The following is a 10,649-nucleotide window of genomic DNA, read 5'->3' on the forward strand; positions in this document are numbered from 1 at the left end:
GGCTATTAGCTAGCCACCGCCGCGCCGCTGACAATGCCGCAACGCCGTGTGCCGCGTTTTCCTCTCAATCACTGACAGCCAACCCAGGAAAAAATGTATGTTCTCCACAGTTCTCATCTTCGTAAAGTCCGCTTGCTCTTTCAAAGGTTTTCTACATCTTTTCGCCCTGAATATCAATATCAAAGATCAGTACAGTGTATCCTTCAAGTTAGTGCACGCTGGTGTCAGAAACCATGATTACCTTACATGCGAGAGACACACACTATTTTGAACTGTAAATTCGAATTTTCAGTGGAAAAGTTGCAAGAGTCGTGAGGCAGTGGACATTGCCAGTCTTTTATCGATGGTGTGCTTTCTATGCGATTTCGTTGCTTCCAAATATATATCATCTTCTTATGTTTGTAGAATCTGCTAATCTGATGCACCCCTAGCTTTTAGCTGAGTAATTAATCCAGCCACAGACACTTACTGGAACAAATCGGCATGCCTGTAGGTGCACGTAGGAAATATTTTTTATTATTTTTTTTCCTTGAGTCACCAGTCTTCTGATTTTTTTGATGCGGCCTTCCACGAATTTCTCTCCTGTGCTGACTTCTTCATCTCAGAGCAGCACTTGCAACCTACGTCCTCAATCACTTGCTCAATGTATTCCATCTCTGTCTTACTCTACAGTTTTTGCCCCCTGCAGCTCCTTCTACTATCATGGAAGTCATTCTCTGATGTGTTAACAAATATCCTATCATCCGGTCCCTTCTCCTTGTCAGTGTTTTCCACATACACATTTCCTCTCCGATTCTGCGCAAAACATCCTCATTTCTTATCTTATCAGTCAAGCTCATTTTCAACATCCTCTGTAGCACGATATCCCAAATGCTTTGATTCTCTTTATTCCCGTTTTGCCGTAGTCCATGTTTCACTACCAAACAATGCTGTCTCTAGACGTACATTCTCAGAAAGTTCTTCCTCGAATTTAGGTCCATGTTTGACACTAGTAGACTTCTCTTGGCGAGGAATACCCATTTTGCAAGTGCTAGTCTGCTTTTGATGTTCTCGTCGCTCAGTCCGTCATTGTTTACTTTACTGCCTAGGCAACAAAATTAACATCATTTACTTCGTGATCATCAATCCTGATGTTATGTTTCTCACTGTTCTCATTTCTGCTACTCCCCACTATTTTTGTGTTCCTTCGATTTACTCACAATCCATATTTTGTACTTATTAGACTGTTTATTACATTGAGAAGATCATGCAATTCCTCTTCATTTTCACTTAGGATAGCACTGTCTTCAGCGAACCTTATCATCCATATCATTTCACCTTGAATTTTGATTCCATTCTGGAACTTTTCTTTTATTTCCATCATTGTTTCTTCGATGTAGAGATTGAACAATAGGGGCGAAAGAATAGATCCCTGTCTTACACCCTTTTTAATCCGGGCATTTCGTTCTCGGTCGTCCACTTTTATTATTCTCTCTCAGCTCTTGTGTATATTGTACATTACCCGTCTCTTCCTTCCCATTTTTCTCAGAATTTCGAAAACTTTGCAGCATTTCACATCAACGAACGCTTTTTTCAAGTCGACAAATTCTATGATGTGCCTTGATTTTACTTTAGTCTTGCCTCCATAATCAACCGCAACGTCAGAATTGCCTTTACCGTTCCTAAAGCCAAACTGATCGTCATCTAATACATCCTCAGTTTTCTTCTCCATTCTTCTGTATCTTATTCTTCTCAGCAACTTGGATGTATGAGCTGTTAAGCTGATTGTACGATAATTCTCGAACTTGTCAGTTCTTGTAGTCTTCGAAATTGAGTGGATGAGAGTTTGTCGAAAGTCAGGCCGTATATTGCCCGGCTCATAAATTCTACAGATCAACGTGAATAGTTGTTTTTTGGCACTTTTCCCACTGATTTTAATAAATATGATGGAATGTTATCGATTTATTTGATCTTAAGACCTCCAAATCTCTCTCAAAATTCTAACACTGGATTCCCTATCTCTTCTAAATCGACTCCTGATTCTTCTTCTATCACATTAGACAGATCTTCCCCCTCTTCAATGTCCTCTTTCCATGTATCAGCTCTCTCCTTTGCATTTAACAGTGGAATTCCCGTTTCACTCTTGATGTTACCAGCTTGCTTTTAATTTCGACGAAGGTGGTTTGACTTTCCGATATGCTGAGTCAGACCTTCCCACAATCATTTCTTCGTATTTTTCATGCAGCCATTTCGACTTAGCTTCCCTGCCATTTCTATTTATTTTATTCCTCAGCGACATATATATCGATATTCCTGAGTTTCCCTGAACATGTTTGTACTTCTTTCTTACATCAACCAACTCAAATATTTCTTCATGTAATCTAGCTGAAATCTTGCCATATCACCCGGCCTTTTACAAGTATACCTCCCCCTCATGTGATTCTTGAACAGAGTATTCACTTGTACTAGCTGAAATTTATTACTCAACTCAATTAGTCTTTCACCTCTCTCATTCCTTGTCCCAAACCCATATTCGCCTGCAACCTTTTCTTCTGCTCCTTCCCCTACAACTACATTCCAGTCCTCCATGACTATTAGTTTTTCATTTCCATTTACAGACTGTATACTTCTCCATCTCTTCATCTTCAGCTTGCGACGTCAGCATGTATACCAAAACCTTGGTTGTCGCTGTTGGTTTGCTGTCGATTCTGATAAGAACTACACTACCGCTGAACTGTTCACAAAAAATGGTTCAAATGGCTCTGAGCACTATGGGACTTAACATCTGTGGTCATCAGCCCCTAGAACTTAGAACTACTTAAACCTAACTAACCTAAGGACATCACACACATCCATGCCCGAGGCAGGATTCGAACCTGCGACCGTAACAGTCGCGCGGTTCCGGACTGAGCGCCTAGAACCGCTAGACCACCGCGGCTGGCGAACTGGTCACAGTAACATACACTTTGCCCTACCTTCCTATTCATAAGGAAACCCACTCCCTTCATGCCAATTTCCAGCTGCTTACCCTATACTCGGCTGGACAAAAATTCTTGTCTTCTTTCCATTTCACTCCACTGACCTCTAGTATCTCTAAACTGAATCTTTGCATTTGTAGGTTTCCTAACATGTTCAAACTAGTGACATTCCACGCCCAGTCTCGTAGAACTATATCCTTTCGTTGGTTTTTCAGTCTTTTTCTCATTGTCACCTCCACATTGGTAGTTCTTTCCCGGAGCTTCGAATGGGGTACTATTCCGGAATCTTTTCCCAGTGAAGTGATCATCATGACACTTTTTCAATTGCAAGTCACACGTCCTGTGGATACACGTTACGTGTCTTTAATGCAGTGGTTTACATTGCCTTCTGCATCCTTATGTCGTTGGTTTTTCCGTCGTTAGGGGCAGTTTCCCATCTCAAGGATAATAGAGCGCTGTGAACCTGTGTCAGCTCTTCCACCCTCTTTGAGAAGGCCGTTGGTAGAATGAGCGTGACTTCTTATTCCGGATTTCTTCGGACGTCAGTGGCAATTATCAATGAAAATGGAAGGGGTGCAGTGTTGCGAACTCGAGACACAGGACGTTTTCATTACTAATCAAAGAACGTTTTCATTACTAATCAAAGACGCTACCCCTACACCATGTGTGCAAAGGTTACCAAGTCGCAAAAATCAGTAATTTACTGGAACACCGAAGCTACCACTTTACCGTGCTAGGCAGGCAGCCTTTCAACAACGTCGTGAATTTCTCCATGTTTACGATTATAGCAAAAATTTTATTAAATTATTAATGTTTTAAGGAAAACGTTTCAAAAATTTTGATTATTTGCAATACAGATTAGTCGGTTCACATTGTGGATACATTCCGTTGCAAAATTGTTGTAATGGTCCATATCGAATTATAACCTTTTGCCTGCTCTTGTAAATAATCTGCGTACAGACCAGTTTCGTAGCATCGAAGCCCCATCATCAGATTCGACATGTTAAATTATGGCATTAAATTTGCGACGCAGACGCGACTGAACATGCTGTGGGTAAATGACACAACTTGCGATTCGTCAGGTAAGCAGAAAGCATGGGTCCGCTATTCCTCCCACAGAGGATAATGTGTTATAATTTTAATTCACTGAGCGTTAGTAAATTATAGTTTTGTTTTATACTGATCCGCTGTATGTAAATTGTGGATTGGTTGCAGAGTTCTACATGTATGCTGTGTACTGCCTCGTTGTAAGGTTGTAGAATTTTAAGATTCAGAAAGCTAATGTTAGCAGTCATGGATTCTTTTAAGATAAGAGTTACATGAGATCACACCAAGAAAAGATAATGAAGCAGGCCAGGGAGTAATACAGTCAATGAGTGTGGGCTACCAGGACCTCAGCAAGAGAATGTCTTCAACGAAATGCCTACGTGGTCATTGTTTACACAGGATGACAATTACTGAACTACGTGAAAAGAAAACGTTAATTTGTTACAAACTATTGCACACACTTTATTCAAAATGTAAACGTCACTACAGATATTCAGATGTGGGTTATGAGATATTCGATATTCCTGCCGTCACTGGCGACAATATGGCGCAGACGAATAGTGAAATTCTGCTTGACCCGCTAAAGTGTCGGAAAGTAGATGCTGTCGATACCCGGTGAAAAAGTAGTCGTGTGTGTTCAGATTCGGAGAGTATGGTGGCCAATGTGGCCAATGGCCTCTGGGTATCCCAGTGCCAAAATGCGTTCCCCAAAAAGCTCCTCCGGGACATCAAATAGTCTCTTGCTTCGATGGGGTCGAGCTCAGTCTTTCATTGACCACATATTGTTGAAATCGGGTAATTTTAGATAATGGGGATGAAACCATCTTTCAAAAGTTTCACGCATCGTTCGATAGACATTGTGCCATCAAGGAATGTCGCACGGGTTATTCCTTGATTGGAGATTGCACACCACTTAGGCTGTAGAGACTTCTCAATCGCGAAATGCGGATTCTCAGTCCCCGAAATGCACCAATTTCCTTTATTGACGAACTCATCCAAATGAATGTAGGCTTTCTTCGCTAAACCAAACCATAACTGCTCATAATAATTCCCGTCATGAACCACGGCCAACTGCGCAGTTTTAACGTCCTAACACAAACCGTTCAGAAGTTACGACGATTTTATTTCTTGTAGTTTAATCCTATCATCCTGTCATCCTATATGATGCAAATGCTAAGGTCAGTGTGACACAAACGTGAGGGCGATCTACAGAAATCAGAGAAAGAAGTAAGTAATTTATTCGTGGAATAAAGGGAAGACACGCAAAAATAACGAAAGGAACAGAACACAGTCCACAAAAAGAATAGAAGAAAGTTAGTTGTGAATCTGGATAAAAAGTCTAATATGGCACTCTACCTCCTCAATTATTTACTGAGTATATTCCAATCTCTGCTTTCCCCTATAGTCCACCAAATTATCAACATCTTCCTATCGCAATACATTTAAAACGTTTCAGTTCTCGTCTTTTACGGTTTTTACACTGTCCACGATTCACTATCGTACAACGCAGTGCTCCAAACGTACATTCTCAGAAATTTCTTTCTTCGATGTAGGCCGTTATTTAATACTAGCAGACATCTGTTGGCCACGAATGTCCTCATCTCCGGTACTAATCTGCTTTTTTATGTCCTCCTTGCTACGAGCATAATTTTTCATTTTGCTTCCGAATCCCCAAGTTTCTCCACGTCCTGGACAGCAATTTGGATGTTCTTCCGTCAGAAGCGGCTCTATTGGTTTTGCTGCGGACAGAGTAGACGTTTGGTGGCTTTTCCTCTATGCCCTCCGCCGGAGGGTTCTGTACGTGTTCGGGCATCGTTGCCTGCACCCCTGTGGCCGAGGTGGAGGTCGGAGCAAAGTGGACGTTGGTGAGTCGGATGGTGAGTAAAGTCAGCTGGGAGCCGGTGAGCCGCGTAGATGGACTATTGGGACAAGCAACCGTCTCAATAGCTGAGTGGCCAGTGCTGCAAAATGCCATGCGATGGGCCCTGTTTTGTTTTCCGGTCGGGTGGGAAATTTTCTCCTCTTGAGGACTGGGTGTTGTTTTAATCATTATTTCATCCTCAGCGATACCCAAGTTCGATACGCAAGTCGCCAAAGTGGCGTCAACTAAAAAGACTCGCATTAGGAGACTGGCCTTCGTGATGGGACTCCCTAGCCACATGTCCATTTCATTTAATTTGAATAACCAACGGTCGACGCGGGACGGCTCAGCTATTGTGGAGGCCGTAGAGCAGAAAGGCGGTGCGTGTCCTTCCTTGTTGGCGAGATAGGGAGAGAGTGAGAGAGAGAGAGAGGGAGGGGGGGAGGGGCGTTAGGGCAGAGGGGACAGCAACCGCAGCAAGAGTGCAGTACAGGCTGAACACTGGGAGTGCACAGCCATACTGTGTATTGCAAGCGAGTTTGAGCACAGTATAGTGTCTCAATTGTTTCCCTTCCCGCTTCTGGTGTTTGTTAATGGTTTCCAAAAAGAGAATTCTCTGAATTTTTTGTATTACTGTTCTGCGAGTGTGTCAATATTTTAAATACGGCCGGCCTCAGTGGGCGAGCGGTTCTAGGCGCTTCAGTCTGAAACTACGCGACCGCTACGGTCGCAGGTTCGAATCCTGCCTCGGGCGTGGGTGTGTGTGATGTCCTTAGGTTAGTTAGGTTTAAGTAGTTCTAAGTTCTAGGGGACTGATGACCTCAGATGTTAAGTCCCATAGTGCTCAGAGCCATTTGAACCATCTGAAACATTTTAAATACTTTAAGTGCAGAATACTGTGTAATTATTGTTCTTTATAACGCAGGTAGATTTGTAACACTCTTGACTGGTAGCATTAGTGAGTAGGTGGTGGAGGTACTGGGTTGTACAGGTAGAGCAGAACCTTATTATTCGTCTATTCTACAGTATGGAGTTGACGTCCACCTATAAAGTCTAAGGTCCCAAAGTGTGGTTCTAATATCTTTACTCGTTGTTCGCATTTACAGGTGACTGTTATTGTATGATTTTGATCTGTTACATTGAACGGTGCCACAGTGTACTGTCTGTGGGCCAAGAGTACAAATATTTTGATCTGTAATTTTGTTCCTGTTAGTGCCCCCTAATGTATCCCTGCGGTTGCATCTAATAATATTTTGTTCTACGGTCTTGTTTCAGCAGTCTCAGATTTGTGATAGTCTGTCGTCCAATCTGCTCAACTAATAGAATTGGACAATAAACCTTGCAGATATCCGTTTCTCGAAACTCGTTGAGCAAGATATTGATATTTTTAATAAATGATTCTGATAAAATAAGTCCATATTGAACAACTCCCAGCGCAAAAATGTCCATTCAAAACGTCCTGTAATTGAACGGGATTATTGAGAAACTCAAAATGTCGGTTTTTTGACAAAATTGAATCACTTGTGGTGCTTCAGAAGTATACGGCGATTATGATACACAGATAACTCATATGTTGTGGCATTTTCTGTATTTTTATGCAGCCATTGTATCACTTAAGCTGTAGAGGAACGCCGACCTTTAAAGATGGATATGTGCTTTCTGAAAATTGTATGGTGTCAGCACTGTCTTAAACAGAGAGAATAATCGATATGTGCCCATAAATGAAAAGAAAATGCATGATGTAAGACGATTTCTACCATTCCTACCAAAATAGGAAATCTTCCAAATAATCCACACTGACATATTCAGTTGGCCAAATTGTGACAAAGAATGAACGATCTGTAAAGTATACTTGAATAGAAATGGAAAACAGGCATAATTTGTTACACTTCTGTACATTTTATCAAGAAGTATGAGTATAGTATTGATTTATGCATATTTATTTCAAAATATTGAGAAGTCCTTAGCATAATATCAAGATGTGCGGCTCGTCCCGGCGGAAGTCCACCCTCGGGCATGTGTGTGTGTGTGTTTGTCCTTAGGATAATTTAGGTAAAGTAGTGTGTAAGCTTAGGTTCAAATGGCTCTGAGCACTATGGGACTCAACTGCTGTGGTCATCAGTCCCCTAGAACTTACAACTACATAAACCTAACTAACCTAAGGACATCACACACACCCATGCCTGAGGCAGGTTTCGAACCTGCGATCGTAGCGGTGGCGCGGTTCCAGACTGTAGCGCCTTGAACCGCTCGGCCACCCCGGCCGGCGAGTTTCAGTTTAATTTTAAGACGAGAAATGGTTTTTGTACCACAAAAATTTTTTAGTTTTTTGGACATGAGAGGCTTCTCAGTAATCCCATTCAATTCTTCTTCATCTCCACTGAGGATAAGAATGTCGTCACCAAATCTTTCCATTGATGTCCTTTCATTCTGAATTTGAATCCAGTTTTCGGCCTTTCTTTTATTTCCTCCTTTGACGCGCAGAGTCAGCAGTAGGGACGAAAGACTACAACACAGCCTTAGACGCTTTTTAGTCCGCATATTTTTTCTCGCACTTCCCTCTTGGTTCTTGCACAAATTGTGTATTATCCGTCTTTCCCTGTATCTGACACCAGTTTCTATCAGAATTTCAGTTTACAGGCCGACACATCCTATGAGCGTGTCTTGGTTTTACATAGCCTTGATTCTGTAATCAACTGCAATGTCAGCACGGCCTCTCTGTTGCTCTTACTTTACCGTAAACCAGATTATTCGTCAGTAAACAATTCTAGTATTTCTCTTCCGCACTGAACATTAAATGGGACTGGAAATCCATCGTGCCCAAGGGTCGTTATCTGGACGAGCCACGTAGACGTCATGCGCAGTGTCTGATACGGAGGGACTTCAAGAACTGAGATACACATGTCGTTAACCGTTAAGATGATTGAGGAAAAAGGTGTTTTAGTATTAAAAGAGAGCGCATGTTCTGTTTGGACTTCCTTCAGACACACAATTCCAATGCAGTACGGATAACAGATCAACTACAAAGTGCGATTGAAACAGTACGGTAACTGGAAATCTGCTACAAAGCTGACACAGTCGGAGCGGTAAGATTATCGTGTGCTAAACGTCGAAATTGTATACAGATCTCGCGGTATGTGGACCATATTATATAAGGCGTATAACCGTTGTTACATGGTGCCCACAAATTGACTAACACCGCGCACACGTGGTTTATGCTGATCTTGCAGTCTTGGTGCTTGCGCTATCCGATTTCCGTCTGTTCGGCAACCTGAAAGAAAGTCTAGAGGGAAAGAGACTTTCCAACGATGACGACGTTCACCTCAAATGCCTTCTTGACCAAGAAGAGGATTTTTATAGTCGAGAAATTGAACGACTGGTAGAAATTTCCGACTGTCGTTGACAGCGGTTTGGTGACAACATAAAAAAATAGTATCGTCCACTGTGCCGCTTTGAAGTTTAGTTCAAATGGTTCAAATGGCTCTGAGCACTATGGGACTCAACTGCTGAGGTTATTAGTCCCCTAGAACTTAGAACTAGTTAAACCTAACTAACCTAAGGACATCACAAACATCCATGCCCGAGGCAGGATTCGAACCTGCGACCGTAGCGGTCTTGCGGTTCCAGACTGCAGCGCCTTTAACCGCACGGCCACTTCGGCCGGTTTGACGTTTAGTGCTTTCAGTATAAGCTACTTGGCTTGCCATTATAACGTGTAATTTACTTATTGCAGATCTGTTGTAGGATGAGAAATAAATAGCGAAATGAGGTTGATAAGCATGGGTAAACCTATAAAACAGAGAGTGGAACAGACAATAGACGGCAAAAGTCTTAAAGAAAGATATTTTTATCGTAAACTACTTGCTTCCACTTATTGTCCAATGCAAAGTATAACACAATCATACACCCTAATAGAAAAAGAAGGCGGAAACGAGGTGCTAGGAATGAATTATCCGAACGGGGAGGAAATTGGTGGATGTGACGTACATGTACAGATCAACAAGTTATAAAAGTTTCAGAAAAATTGGAGGATTTATTCAAGAGAAAGAGCTTCATAAATCGACTCAATAATGTGTTCGTCCACATATGGTCCTGATAGAAGCAGTTATTTGGATTGCCGATGACTGATATAATTGATGGATGTTCTCCTATGGGGAACCGAGCCAAATTATGTCCAACTGTCGTGTTAGATCGTCAGAACCCCAGGATGGTGGGATGTCCCGGTCTATAATGCTTCTCACGTTTCCAGCTGGGGAGAGGTCCGGTGACCTAGCTGGTGAAGGTAGGGTTTGGCAGTAGGAAGCCAAACAAGAGAAACTTTTCCCGTCTGCGGACGGGCAAAATCTTGCTTAAAGCCTAAGACGACTTGCCATGAAGTGCAATAAAACAGGGCGTTGAATATCATCGGCGTACCGATGTGGTATAATGCTGCATACTATGAAAAGAAATGAGACCCCAGATCATGAATCCTGGTTGTCAAGCTGTAACGTAGACGAGAGTCAGATTGGTATGCCAGTACTGTTCGGGGCGTTCGTAGATCCGTTTTCACCAGGAATCTCATTGACTGGAGTAGAACTGTCTTCAGGGATGAGACCTGCTTCGAACTGAGGTATAGTGACCAGAGAAGACATGTCTGGTGGGGGCTTTCACCCAATATTGACAACGTTTGGAGCATTATGGGCGCGGTCCTCCAGCCAGCTCGGTTTTGACGATTTTACGCTCCCTTTTGACAGGATTCGTCACAACACCCCTGAGGAGGACATCCTACAACTCTATCAATTAGT

This window comes from Schistocerca piceifrons, chromosome 1 (assembly GCF_021461385.2).
Source record: "Schistocerca piceifrons isolate TAMUIC-IGC-003096 chromosome 1, iqSchPice1.1, whole genome shotgun sequence".
In the NCBI taxonomy this organism is placed as follows: Eukaryota; Metazoa; Arthropoda; class Insecta; order Orthoptera; family Acrididae; genus Schistocerca; species Schistocerca piceifrons.